General features: G+C 38.2%; 1 protein-coding gene across 2 annotated transcripts in view; it reads right to left on the bottom strand.

The window, feature by feature from the left end:
• LOC123530778 (bifunctional 3'-5' exonuclease/ATP-dependent helicase WRN-like) overlaps positions 1–5949 on the bottom strand; it is a 108185-nt gene extending 102236 nt beyond the window's left edge. Inside the window, exon 1 of one of the 2 annotated variants that reach the window (XM_053518655.1) lies at positions 5877–5949. The gene's annotated coding sequence lies outside the window, so the exon portion shown is untranslated. Of the gene's footprint in view, positions 1–5826 lie in introns of both variants that reach the window. The other variant, XM_053518656.1, reaches the window with a different exon arrangement.
• Between the last annotated feature and the right edge of the window lie 4507 nt (positions 5950–10456).

Raw genomic sequence — 10456 nt, forward strand, 5'->3', positions numbered from 1 at the left:
CGAAATTTCATACAGATCCCATGAAAAATATGGCCTTTAGAGAGGTCAAAAGGTTTTTCTATTATTTGACCTACTGACCTAGTTTTTGAAGGCACGTGACCCACTTTCATACTTTACCTAGATATCATCAAGATGAACATTCAGACCAACTTTCATACAGATCCCATGAAAAATATGGCCTCTAGAGAGGTCACAAGGTTTTTCTATTATTTGACCTACTGACCTAGTTTTTGACGGCACGTGACCCACTTTCGAACTTGACCTAGATATCATCAAGGTGAACATTCTGACTAACTTTCATGGAGATCTCATGAAATATATGGCCTCTAGAGAGGTCACAAGGTTTTTCTATTTTTAGACCTACTGACCTAGTTTTTGACCGCACGTGACCCAGTTTCGAACTTGAACTAGATATCATCAAGATGAACACTCAGACGAAATTTCATACAGATCCCATGAAAAATATGGCCTTTAGAGAGGTCAAAAGGTTTTTCTATTATTTGACCTACTGACCTAGTTTTTGAAGGCACGTGACCCAGTTTCGAACTTGAACTAGATATCATCAAGGTGAACATTCTGACCAATTTTCATGAAGATCTCATGAAATATATGGCCTCTAGAGAGGTCACAAGGTTTTTCTATTTTTAGATCTACTGACCTAGTTTTTGATGGCACGTGACCCAGTTTCGAACTTGACCTAGATATCATCAAGGTGAACATTCTGACCAACTTTCATAAAGATCCCATGAAAAATGTGACCTCTAGAGTGGTCACAAGCAAAAGTTTACGGACGGACGGACGACGGACGCCGCGCGATCACAAAAGCTCACCTTGTCACTTTGTGACAGTTGAGCTAAAAAAATGGGGGAAGAAATTGACCGGTTCACCGGTCGGCGATTTGACGCGGTACATACTTCACTGCAGTTGGGAGGTTGTTTACATAGGATTTCTGCTAATGTGTTTCATTTCGAAACTATCATATTTTTTACTGATTTACTGATAGAAACAAGCAAGATTATCAGGTATTTGTCTGTATTTATTATGTATTACAAGTAGAGTGCAGAAAAATGTCAAAATTTGGTGTTAAATGCAAACTTCATAAAACTCAATTTCCACTCGGTTTCTGGCAAATTTTGGCCTGACCGTCACAATATAAAACAGACTGTATACATCGGATTAGTTCGGCTACAGGTCCCCTAGTCCTGGCTTCCAAAACTCTAAATGCCGCTTTTTTATGTTTTGTTTTTTCATAGTTGCAGCTTTAGAGTTTTGGACCAGGCCAGGGTTTTTTCTAGCTAATTTGGGAACATAACCTATACCCCCAAAATTGGGAATTTTGACGCGTAAATGTTCCAAATTGGGAAATATTTAGTCCCATAGGATATAGCAAGGATGTGTTTAAGCACTTTCCCATACACTTGTTTCACATTGTACAACCTCTTTAACATACTTCCATTACAAAATTGTCCATAATTTGGTCAATGTTTGTGCAATTCTGATGGAAATTTTTTCAGAATGTAGATTGGGAATTTTTGCACTCATTTTGGGAAAAATACATACTTTTTGGCAATGGGAATATAGCCGAATAACCGCTATAAAAACGGCCAAAAAAAACCCCCTGCAGGCCTACTATGAAACCATACCAAAATAAAAAGTTGTCCAACTTTTCGTTGCAAACGTAGTCAACTGAAATTTTGAACGAAGATGTATGGGTATCTTGATAAAGTAATCACTTCTACATCAATTAACACCATTTATCAAATTCTGCAAGCAAATCTTACAATAAAATCGCCGATTTTTACAAGTCACTGTTAGATCATCATCATTTCGTCAGGGTTTTCCTTGACGCACTTTTTTGTGCGTTTTAGCACACTGATTTTCAAAATGACCCTCAAAATAATTCTGAACGCGTCATTGGCGGCGCAACTCAACTACCAGCCGAAATTATGGCGATGCGAATTTTCGTACCCAATATTGTAAGTAAGTACTGATTCGCGCGTAGGTACGAAGTAGTAAAGGTAGACTGCGTTCTAGGTTTAATTATCAGCTCGATATCGACGTCTCTTTATACGGTAAACCATTCAACAACAAGGGTGCAGAATGTCACAATATACGCCCGTCACAGCAAATTTGTTTACACTAGCACCTGTATTTGCAAATGGAATTTTAATTTTCTAGTTGTTTACAATGTTGTTTTTTTTAGAAATTATTGTAATTCTTTTATTTTTCTAAGTCCACAAAAAAAATCCTTACCAGGTAGAGATACCTTAAAATACACCCAAAATTTGAAAGTAATATCAATGTTGTACCACAGAAAAGTGGTCTTGGTTTTTCCCTACGGTCAATTATAAAAAAGTTACAATGTAAGTTATTTATAGTAACAACTAAGGGAAGTTAATCTTTAAAGAGAAAAAAAAAAAAAAAAAAAAAAAAATCGAAAAAAAAAAAATTACAAGTCCACAAAAAATCCTTACCAGGTAGAGATAGCTCAAAATACACCTCAGAATTGGATGTAACATGCATGTTGTACTACAGAAAAGTGGTCTCGATTTTTCCCTACGACTTGTAATGAAAAAGTTACAATATAAGCTATTTATAGTAACAGCAAAGGGAAGTAATTCAAAAGAAGGGACCAGTGCATGACACTCCGTCTCATGATGGTGTACAATGTGCCAAGTTACATCAAAATCCCTCCATGCATGAAGAAGAAATGCTCCAGACAAAGTCATTCTTGTATCTGACCTTTGACCTTTAAGTGTGACCTTGACCTTAGACCGAGGGACCTGGTTCTTGCGCATGACACTCCGTCTCATGCTTGTGAACATTTGTGCCAGTTGTATCAAATCCCTCAATGCATGAAGAAGAAATGCTCCGACAAAGTTTTCATTCTTGTATCCTTTGACCTCTAAGTGTGACCTTGACCTTACCCCTAGGGACCTGGTTCTTGCGCATGACACTCCGTCTCATGATGGTGAACAATTATGCCAAGCTCATCAAAGTCCTTTCATGCATGAAGAAGATATGCTCCGGACAAGTTTTCATTCTTGTATCCTTTGACCTCTAAGTGTGACCTTGACCTTAGACCTAGGAACCTGGTTCTTGCGCATGACACTCCCTCCATTATGTGAACAACTGTGCCAAGCTAACATCAAAAATCATTCCATGCATGAAGAAGATATGCTCCGGACAAAGTCATTCTTGAATTTTTCATTCTTGTATCCTTTGACCCTAAGTTGACCTTGACCTTAGACCTAGGGACCTGGTTTTTGCGCATGACACTCCGTCTCATGATGATGAACAATTGTGCCAACTTTCATCAAAATCCTCCATACATGAAGAAGATTGCTCCGGACAAAGTCATTCTTGAATTTGACCTTTGACCTCTAAGTGTGACCTTGACCTTAGAACCTAGGGACCTGGTCTTGCGCATGACACTCCGTCTCATGATGGTGAACAACTGTGCCAAGTTTCATCAAAATCCCTCCATGCATGTAGAAGATATGCTCCGGACAAGGTCTGTGGACGCCGCCCGCCCGCCCAACCGCCCATCCGCCCGCCAGGGGCGTTCCCATAATACGTCCCGTTTTTCAAACGGGCGTATAAAAATGGTGCATCAACAAAAGATGACGTTTTTCTTGTCATCTGCACGCGGGGAAAACCCTGTTGAAACTGTCTCGACCAAAAATGCAAGCATTCATATAAAAGTCTGCACACCGAGAGGGTTCTGTAAAAAAACATTGGCTATTTGTTGAAAATGGCAAAATGAAATGCTGGCCATGTATCAAAACAGTCCTTTTGTATTGAGCTGCAAAAAATTCTTCACTTACTCTTCACAAAAGTTCCCTCAGTTAGGCAGATGCATTTAAAAGGTTGCAATTACTGTCTGATTTAAAAAAGGTGTAAAAAATTAATTTGTGGATGTACATGTATTTCTTTTTGTTCTAAACAGCACATTGCAAGTTAACAAAAACACTGTTTTCTATTGGATTTTTTTTTATACAGTACAGATTTCATTACCATTTTATTCATTTTTTGAAACTTAAAAAAATGACCCCTTGAAACTGAAAATGACCCCCAAAGTCAAACATGAAGGGGTCATGATGACCCCCTATCAAAATTTCCGAGGGGGGTTGGGAGGGGGAGGGGGTGTGACCAAGGCAAGTGGGTGACCAGGTGTGGGTGTGCAACTTCACATGTTTATAATAAATGTTCACAGATAAGAATGAAAGAAATTTAATGAAATTCTGCCAAATGTAAGTTTGTTATGTACAAATATGTGGATTTTTAGACAATTAAAGGGCAATAACTCTGAAGTTACAGAAGAAATCTGTACAAAATTGTCTGTGCACAACCACATTATAGTGTTCTAAATTCTGTTAAAGTTTCATAGTTCTAGGTCAAATATATCAAAAGTTATGATGCAGAAATTGCCATATCTATAGATCTATAGTACCCAATATAGTTAACACTAGAAACTTCTAAGGGCCATAACTCTGGTGTTACTTGGGCAATCTGTCTGAAACTTGATTGGCCCCATAACCTCATAGTGGTGAACATGTATATGAAGTTTGTTTGAAAAAAATCTAAAATAAGGACTTTTTTTTTTGATTTTTTTTTTTGGGGGGGGGGGGCGGGGGGGGGGGGGGGGGGGGGTGTGATCAAGGTAAGGGGGTGACCAGGTGTAGGTACACAACTTCACATGTTTACAATAAATGTTCATGGAAAAGAATGATAGAAATTTAATGAAATTCTACCAAATGGTAAGTTTGTTATGCACAAATATGTGGATTTTTATACAGTTAAAGGGCAATAACTCTTAATTTACACATAAATCCGAATGAAATTGTGTGTACACAACCACATTATGGTGATCTAAATTCTATTTAAGTTTCATAGTTCAAGGTCAAATATATCAAAAGTTATGATGCAGAAATTGCCATATTTATAGTACCCTATATAGTTAACACTAGAAACTTCTAAGGGCCATAACTCTGGTGTTACTTGGGCAATCTGACTGAAACCTGACGGGCCGCAAGAACTCATAGTGGTGAACAAGTATATGAAGTTTTAAATAAATATTCCCAACCATTTCCTAGATATGGCTCCGGACGGACAGACGGACGGAAGGACGGACGGAAAGACGGACGGACAGACAACGCCAAAACTATATCCCTCCGACTTTTGTCGGGGGATAATAACCATTTTCCCAAGTTTTTTTTGCCACCGGGATGCTGATGCAACTTCAAATACGAAGCGGCACATGTGAGTGCTCTTAGCGGTTCGCGCGGGTGAAAGATCAGTCTCGTATTTCAAAGGAGCAAGATGGTGGTGTAGAGTAAACGTTTCAGACCAGTTCGAAATTGTCAGGTAGTTCTGCCATCAATTATGGGTTTTAATGTGTAAAATTTGGCACAATGGTAGATTTGACTATATATTAACTGATCAGAAAGTGCTGCTGCTGATTTCTTACAAACGCGAGCGTGTCAGATTTCTGGCACGATTATTGGTATGATTTCCCTACGGAGTGCACTTCAGCGCTCCCGTCCAAATCCAGTATATAAACCGAGAGCGCTGAAGTTCTTAAACTACAAGACCCCTAGCCACTTCCTATATATTATTCTTAACTTTTGCACTCCATCTTTTCTTTCTCCATTAACACTAGAACAACACAGCTGTAACTGAAAAGAAGAAACTCCAGTCATAATCTTAATAATGAATTTGACCACAAGCACGTGTACGAATCGACATGGGTACGAAAAAATTGGATGACGAATTTTTAGGCCTGCAAATAAACTGACATGACAAAACGTGAAACTGTTACGTTACTTTGGAGAGAATTTGGGATAAAATGTTATTCTGTAAGAGTTGCTGCTTACATCATACAAATTGAAAGGAAAATCTGCTGTACTCAAAATGAAGCAAAATTACCCGCAAAGTGGCTTACTTGATTACCTAAACGCGTAATAGGAATTTGTTCCATAGGAATTTTTTCATAATTTATAAAGTTTATGTTAAAATCTTAAAATATTAGCGATCCCATTAAATGCACTAATTAAAGAGCTACACGCAAGCGCGTTGTCAGGGATAGCTGTTAAAAAAATAATAAGAATACAGCGATTATGTGCATCTCAAAGATAAAGTAAATTAACTATTTTGCAGGTCAGGTTAAAAAGTAAAATCAGGAAGTTGAATTAGAACTGATGGAAGGGTGGTAGCTGCCCAGCAAATACTTCTAAGCTGGGACAAAGAACTATAAAATATTTATTTTTATAGCTCTTTGGCTGGGACTAGCTTGCAAAGGCACAGGGAGACTGTTCCTTGATCTTGATCTTGATTGGTTACGGTGAAACATAATGAAATATTTACTCACCGCGCCTGCGTCAAGTTGCTAAGATTTTAAAATTTACCCCCCCCCCCTCCACCCAACCCCCCAACCCCCTCCCCGACTGCTGCTATAAATGTTGAGACTGGATTGGTTGCTGTCATATCTACTGATTAAATCCGGAGGTAGAGAGTCCCAATCTCTGACTGTATTTGGAATGAAGCTGTATTTCAATGCATTAGTTCTTGCATAAATTCTGTTGAAATGATCACTATGCATATTCTTTGTAAAACGAGATGGTCGTTGCAGGTTATCAAGTGGAAGATTTGCCATAGAATTGAGTCCTTTGCAAAACAGGATTAGCCTGTTTTGCTTTCTTCTTTCTAACAACGGAATAAGTTCCAATTCACTTAAAATTTTCGACATAGAACCAGATTCATAACTGCAGTTGGAAGAAATAAATCTAGCTGATCTTTTTTTGGACGTTTTCTAACTTGTCTTGTAAATACATCTGATGTGGATCCCATGCTGAACTAGCATATTCCAAAACTGGACGAATTAATCCTTTGTAGGCTTGAAGATTAACTTCACGGGGACACATGGATAAATTCCTTTTTAGTAATCCTAGGGTTCTATATGCTTTGTTGTAGATTTCGTCGATATGTTTATTCCAGTTCAAATCATTTGTGATGTGTACTCCTGGGTATTTAATTGATGTCAAAAATTTAAGACTTGTCCCATCCAAAGTATAGTTATATTTAATGATATTTTTCTTTCTAGTAAGCGTCATCATATTACATTGGCGGGTTGGAATCTCATACCCCAAGATTTGGCCCAATTACCTAGTTTGTTAACATCTGATTGTAGATCCAAACAGTCCTGCTGGTTTTTAATTTCCCTATAACAAATTTTAAACACAGTCGTCGGCAAACAGCCTTATATTTGAAGATATGTCATTTGATATATCATTAATATGGACTAAAAAATTGGTCCTGACACCGTTCCTTGAGGTACTCCTGAGAGTACGGTTGAAGAATCTGAACTGGAACCGTTGACTATAACTCGTTGGTTTCTGTTAACTAAGAATGCACCTATCCAATTTAAAATGTTCGTTGGGATTCCGTATTTATGTAATTTTAATTTTTAACAGTTCGTGGGGTACAGTGTCGAAAGCTTTTTCGAAATCAAGTATAAATATATCGACTTGTTTAGAATTTTCTGTTGAAGTAGCCCAGTCATTTATCACCGTGACAAGTTGGGTTTCACAACTGTGATGTTTACGAAAAGCGTGTTGATGTTTATTTAAAACAGTATGTTTATCAAAATGACTCATTAGGTTCGAGCAAATTACATGTTCCAGAATCTTACAACATATACACGTAAGAGATACCGGTCTATAATTACTTGGTAGAGACCTATCGTTTTTCTTATAAAGAGGACATATATTAGCAGATTTCCAGTCACTTGGGATTATACCACTATCAATTAACTTTTGAAATAAATGTACTAAAACGCCTGCAATACTAGGTGCAAGTTCCTTTAATACTCTTGGATGAAGGCCGTCTGGACCCATGGCTTTGGAAACATTAAGAACTGCCAGTATTTTTTCAACACCTTTATTTGTAATAATAATATGATTCATTTTGTCTGCTGAAGGTTTCTCGTAAGGCAATGAAGAGTATTCTGTTCTAGTAAAAACACTAGTAAACTGATTGTTCAAGGCTTCTGCCTTAGCTTGGCCGGATTCTGCAGTTTCACCGTTTTTAGTTTTCAAAAGGGGGATGCCTTGCTTGTCACTTTTTTGGCTGTTTATGTATTTCCAAAATGGTTTTGTTCGTTTTGTCCTGATGTGTAAGCTTTGAGTGTGTGTGTGTGTGTGTGTGTGTGTGTGTGTGTGGTGCACGCGTTTGCGTGCTGGGGGGTTTGTTTTGAGGAGGCTGCGCTTTTGGTGCGTGGCATTCCCTGTTTGATATTTTTCTTTGTTTTTTTTTTTGTTAGTATTCTGTCTAATTTCACCTATTAAGTTATTTACATAGCTATCGTGGTCCATGATAGGTCTTTACTAATGGTTGCGCCTAAATATTTGGCAGAATCAGCCGATTTTAACTCGGTGTCTTGCAGTTATAAGGGAAGATTACAGGGTTTCTTTTGCGACTGATTCTTAGGACTTTGCACTTATCTGGATTGAATTCCATGGACCAACCAGACTCCCAGGTTTCGAGACTTAAAAGGTCTTGCTGTAGAACGTGGGCATCACTGTTTGGTTTGATTTGACCGTAACATAGACTATTGTATCATCTGCAAACATCCTCACCTTGCCCTTAACACTTTTAGGCAGATCATTTATGTACGAGAGGAAGAGGCAAGGTCCGAGGACCGAGCCTTGTGGGACACCAGAGAGGCGGGGAGATTGTCTGAATTGTGACATTCGACGACAACCTGCTGAGTGCGACCCTGAAGGAAGGACTTGACCTAAGAAGTGACCTGTGGGTTGACACCTAGTCTTTGTAACTTGTGGACTAGTTTGTGATGCTCTATCTTATCGAAATCTTTGCTGAAGTCCATGACTATGATATCTGTTTGTTGACCTAGTTCTAAGCTGTCACTGACTTCTTGGGAAAAACTTATTAGCTGGGTTTCACAGCTGTGTTTCGACCTGAAACCATGTTGGTAAGCGCTGAGAATGTTAAACTGATCATAGAAGGACATGATGTTGGAGACAAGGATGTGTTCCATTAACTTTGAGGCGGTACATGTGAGGGATATGGGGCGATAATTAGAGGGTTTACACTTAGGGCCTTTTATATATGCAGGGGCAATGACTGCATGCTTCCAGTCATTGGGGACAATTACCAGTATTGAGGGAGATTTGGAATATGTAGGTAAGGACAGGGGCTATTTCTAAGTACAGTTCCTTCAATAACCTAGGTGGCAGTTCATCTGGGCGAGAGGCTTTGCTTGGATCAAGGTTTTTGAGGAGCTTTTCTACACCGTCCTGGGATATGTTGACCTTGGGCATGACTGGTTTATTTACAGGGGTTAGCAGCTTCCTAGTAAGGGGTTGTTGAATAAAGCAAACACTCACACTTCCAACATAAACACAGCAGACCCAGCTATATATTGTATCACAGGATTTCTACCGGTCGAAGCAAACATTGATAAACAAGCCTTAATACTTTTCCACAATGTCTGTTTACAAAGTGAGAACTCGGTTGAGAAACGTGTGGCTCGCAGACAACTAACAGTGAAAACACCATCTAGTGCGAGTTGGTTTATCGCGGTCAGACGGATATTTTGAAAGTACAGTCTAAAAGATCCAGAGAAGTTACTTGAAAATCCATGAGCAAAGAAATATGGAAGAAAACAGTTAGAGACCCTGTGCATAAATATTGGCAAAATGAAATCATACAAGACTGTGCTAACCTAACTACAACGAAAAATTAAAATCTTAACGTCATACAGATGAATAAAGTGCATCCATTGTTATATAAAAAACCGTGCTCCTCACGGGATACAAATAGACTAGTTATCAAATTAAAGTTTATGTGTGGAACATATATTTTACAATCAGAAAGTGCTATATTTAATCAGAACCAAATAGATGGAACTTGTAAGGTCTTTGATAGTGAAATTGAAACAATGGAACATTTCATAATCTGAAGTCCGGTGCTCTCCCAAATGTGAAATCCTGTTCTTCTTGACATGATCCATGAACTTGAAACTGTTGGTGTTACATGGTGGAACCAGTTGTCACAACCAGAACAAACTAAAATAATTATTGTCTGTACTCATCTCTGTCAGGATTTAAAAAATCAGTCACTCAAGGCTACATGTATTAGATAAAGTAGAATTCCAGTCCAGAAGACTTTTGTTCAACTTACATAGTGAGAGATATAGATATCGGACTGTAATTAAGAAATTAGAAAATTAGTAATAGCGGTACGCCTAAAGTGCGCAATGGTGCGCAATGGAGATAAAGTGCGCAATGGACTCAATTTATAAAAGAACGATTATTCATTTATATGGAAATGTCATTGGGATGGCAATTAAATTTGAAACTAATTATTCCAACATGCTAAAAGTCATAAAACCAGGTTAATATCAAATTTCTCTTAAACGGATATAACAAAAAAA

Source organism: Mercenaria mercenaria, chromosome 11 (genome assembly GCF_021730395.1).
Source record: "Mercenaria mercenaria strain notata chromosome 11, MADL_Memer_1, whole genome shotgun sequence".
NCBI lineage: Eukaryota > Metazoa > Mollusca > Bivalvia > Venerida > Veneridae > Mercenaria > Mercenaria mercenaria.